We start from the raw sequence: 4,714 nt of genomic DNA on the forward strand, positions 1-4,714 counted from the left end.
TATATATATATATATATATATATATATATATATATATAGTCGCTGTAGCTTGGTTGTATCATGCCACGTGGCCTAAGAGGCGCCGAACGACGGCTGTACTGTGTGTGTGTNTGTGTGTGTGTGTGTGTGTGTGTGTGTGTGTGTGTGTGTATGTGTAAGATAAAAAAGGTATGTAGTGACCCCACTTTTTTTATACATCGTGTGGCACGACATTTATATGCCACATAACAGCATCTAAATATTTTGAATAGTAAAAAAATGATTAAAGAAAGATTTGATTAAAAAATGTATCTCAAGTAAAACAGATGAGAATTTTATTATCTATTTATATGTTAACATTAAAATATTAAAGTTTCAGAAGCTGTTGTTTGTTCGAATATTTTTGAAAAAAATCGATACATTGTAGAAATATATCATTCATGTTGTGATAGGGAAGTTTGCCATTCTGCTCACATAGACGTGAGAATTCTTCTCATTATATATTAATAAATCCGTTAAACAAAACGATGTTTATCGTTCTATATGCGTTCGTATGATTACATTTGAAACCAGCATAGCCGGAATCACGTGCGAAATGATGCAAACAAACTGGATACATCCGTGTGTGGTGCAATATATGTGTGCGCATCCCGACATGTGTGTCGAATGCACTGAACGTCATTCCCGAGTTGCAAATGATTGCACCATTCGAAAGTCTACATTTCGCGGAAATCAATGGCACCAATGATATTCATTTTTATCAATCGATGAATAGTGCAAGTGTGTAAAAAGCTCTTAATAGCGTAAATAATGTTACTATGTTATCAATATACATTTTTCATGTTACGCTGCTCGAAAGATCATTCATGCTTTGAAATGATAGCGATAGATAAATTACTGACAAGAATATTTTTAGCGAGTAATTTAGCAAATTAATTATTTTCATTCGCATCTTTTTACTGTCTTAAATTAGCAGAAATTAACGCATTTTTTTTAACATTCTCTTCGTTTAATCTTTTAACTTTTCAATATATTATCTTTCACAATTCTATGTCTCTTTCATAAATGATCATTTGCATGTAACCTGAAGCATAATAATGTAATTTTAGCCGCTTTATTAAATTTCACGTCGACATGTGATGTCATAATATAGAATTAATGTATATAAAATGTAATGAATACTCATTATATGTGTGTATAATATAACACAATACATCACTATGTGTGTGTGTATGAGAGATAGAATATTCAAATATAAAGTAGCATTTGTTCTATATGACACAACGTTTTCAATCCATTAAATGATTGCGTTAATTAAGCACCGATAAATCATGTGCCTATATCGATAAAAGGTGTCTGTATTGTGACATTTTTCCGTTAATTCTCATTACTAATTGCAAATAATAAAAAATTAAAATATTGTTAAAAGGCTACGTTATGTATATGTCAAAATTATTAATATATCAAATAATCCTTTTCCCAAAAAATTTTATATACATATGTATAAGATTATCTTCTATTATGAAAGTATTAACAATTATATAGGGTTTACGCATTTGTGCAAATCATATTTCTATATTGATTTGCTATAGCACTTGCTAAATTAAATGATCACTTTTAATAAAAGCAAATGTTAAATCCTCGCTGGCATTTAAATCTTCTAATGATACATTCAATATTTCTTGGCGTAAAATCAAGAGTTTCATAAAGTTTAGATTTTACGAGGACGTACATTCCTATTTAGATAGTAAAACATATTCGCAAAACAGTACATCATAATTACAGTGCAATGAAATATTCAAGCGGAAATATTCACGATCGGCGACAGATAATTAAACATCTCGATGAACTAAACTTTTTCTGTGCCATTGTTATTGTATTCTCTATGACAATGACGACAATTGAATTATCATACTGATTATAGCATAATTTTTGCATCGTTCGCTGTACAACGGACATAACATATAATCACGCGGCATAAACAAATTTGACGGCAGTTTGCAATTGGTAAAAGAAAAGTGGAACGTATACGAAATGTGATATACTCGCAAATAAAAAGATTAATAGTCCTTGCAGAAGTCTTTAAAAATTTTGCTAAATACAGATTTGAAAATAATTTTGTTAGGCCATCAAAATAATTATATAGGTCAAACTGATGATATGTTTAAGATTACTGATATTTTGATAGTAAATATTTCTTTTTATGTTTGAGATTACTAATGCTTTGATAGTAAATATTTTGATAGTTCAACAAAATTATTTCCGGATGTGTGCCTAGCTAAATTTTTAGATGCTTTAACAAATCGTTCTTTCCATAAAGTATAATAATAAGTATAAAATGGATTGCTCTTAACCATAATATTTTATCGTGCAATTATAGTCACAAATATTTTTCGCTTGTGTACGATATTGCACAAACGTCTACGCAAAAAGTAACCTCGCATTAAATTGGTTGATTAATAAGAACGCAAATTAACGGCAGTGTAACGTGAATATGATCATTGGCATGTAATGTAGCCCCAACATAATCCAATGCGCGGCATAAGCTGTGAAGCGGAATGCCGACGTAATGCCGACGTAACGGAAAACGTGATGCGAATGCAACTCGCGTGTATCTAATGCAACGCAACGCGGATGCGATGGCGAACAAGGTGAACATTCGCGTTTTGATTTTTATTGTTTAACGTAATGCATCAATGTCAACGTGTTTACCATGCAAATTCGATGTAATGAAGCACAGTGCGATCTGTAGAGGAAGCAGCGCGAATGTCACATAATGGAACTTACAATTAGTGCTACGAATAATAAGTTGTCTCATTTTAGTAATTATCACTTTAAATTAAGAGTAGTCCAGTGTATATTGAAAGTTTAATTAATGCTGTGTGTGCTATATGTTCCATTTTAGTGCTTTATAGATTATGAATTATCGCTCTCTTACTTTAAAAGTGACATAACTAAAAGAAACATAATTTTTTTAATTATCACAAACGAGTCATTACAAAGTTAATATAAATAATATACGTAAACATTATCCCAAGTCAAAAGTAAACTGTCAATTAACTTTTAAAAAAATTATCAAAATTATCACAGATCAAAGAGAGTAATTTTTTAAAGATTATAAAATGAAACGATAAAAAATGATATTTAATAATAATGATAAGAATACATTTTCTGTATATTGTAGATATTATTTGCTTAGTCAATAATTTTTTGTCAAGTTAAAAAGTACTTTTGCTTCTTTTCTGGAAACTTAATGTTTGAGTTGTATCACTTTCAAAAATATTTTGAGATATTGATCTACCCAAGAATTTAATTTAATTATTAACTTGAAATCTTTAAAATTACATTTTAAGTCTGACAATGTAAGTTTTTAAAACCGGAAAATATTTAACATTCACATAGAAATACATTAAGCACCAAGTTTTAATTTCGACCATCTATTAGTATACTATATATATATATATATTGGAAATTTCCACTTACCTGTTTCATATTTTTTTAAGGGAAAGATCTTCCTAGACTTAATAAACCAAATTTGGAGAGTGAGAATCGATCTACGTGCATCATAAATAATAGTACAATGAATTGTCTACCCTATTGAAAGCAGTAAAAATCTCCTCTATTATCTGCACGGCTCAAGAGGAAGGTTTTGGTACATGGCCAGTCATCTCTTTGCAAGTCCTTCTCAAAAATTTTATTCATATATCGATTTAGTCTCACTTATTATCTCTTTTAAACATGCATATTGCTTCTCCAAGTAATATTGATTTGACAATACAGTGAGATCATTCTTTCGCAATATTTCTTTTTAGAAATTATAAAGTTATAATTTATAATAAATAAAATATATTTTATTACTTTACGAAATGAAATTTTATTTTTAACAAATCTCAATTTTGATTAACCCGAGGTTTATCCCATATATTTGCTTTTAAAATAGTTTTTTCGTAACGTTTCGGTAATTGAATATACTGATTGAATAAATGGATTTATTTAGGAAGAAGGATATGAAAAGGGGAAAAGAAAAACACGATAAAATTAAATGCTATATTGTATTCATAAAGTAATTCAAAATATAAATATCAAGGAACTTGTCTGACCCTTTTCTTAAGAATGAAAAATAAACATTATCGTTACTCACTACATTTCTAGTAACAAAATCTGCATATGCAGCGCAAATATTGCTCTCATTGCAAGTTTGCCATTTAACTAACAACTTAGCTGTCATACAATGTCAAAGGATTTAATCGATGAGTTCGTCCAATCATCGGCAGTCTATTTTTTGTTAGTCAATTGGAACTTTTCAATCTTTACTCAATCATGCTCATAATCATCCTTCCTGATTTGCCGGATGATGGAAGGACGAGCTTCCTTTTGGATATTTTAAGTACAACACAAAAAGAATTACATTTCACTTCCAATACTTTTCGAAATTACAAAAAAGAAGATTATTCAGACAGAAATATACAGACAAGTTCTTTTTACATACGATTCTCGTATAAAAAAGAGACGCGCGGAGGCAATTATAAATTGCCCGTTTTAAGGCTATTATGTGTTTTATGTGTATATATACATATATGTATTTATACATATACATTATATACACATATATGTAAATAGTAAATATATAGAAGTATAAATATTATTCCTAAAGTAATTCTTTTCATGTTATTAACCTCTGGTATAAATATTACTCTGTTTCATTTCATCTACTGTACAATATATATATATATAT

Source organism: Atta cephalotes, assembly GCF_000143395.1.
Source record: "Atta cephalotes unplaced genomic scaffold scaffold00009, whole genome shotgun sequence".
Taxonomy (NCBI): Eukaryota; Metazoa; Arthropoda; class Insecta; order Hymenoptera; family Formicidae; genus Atta; species Atta cephalotes.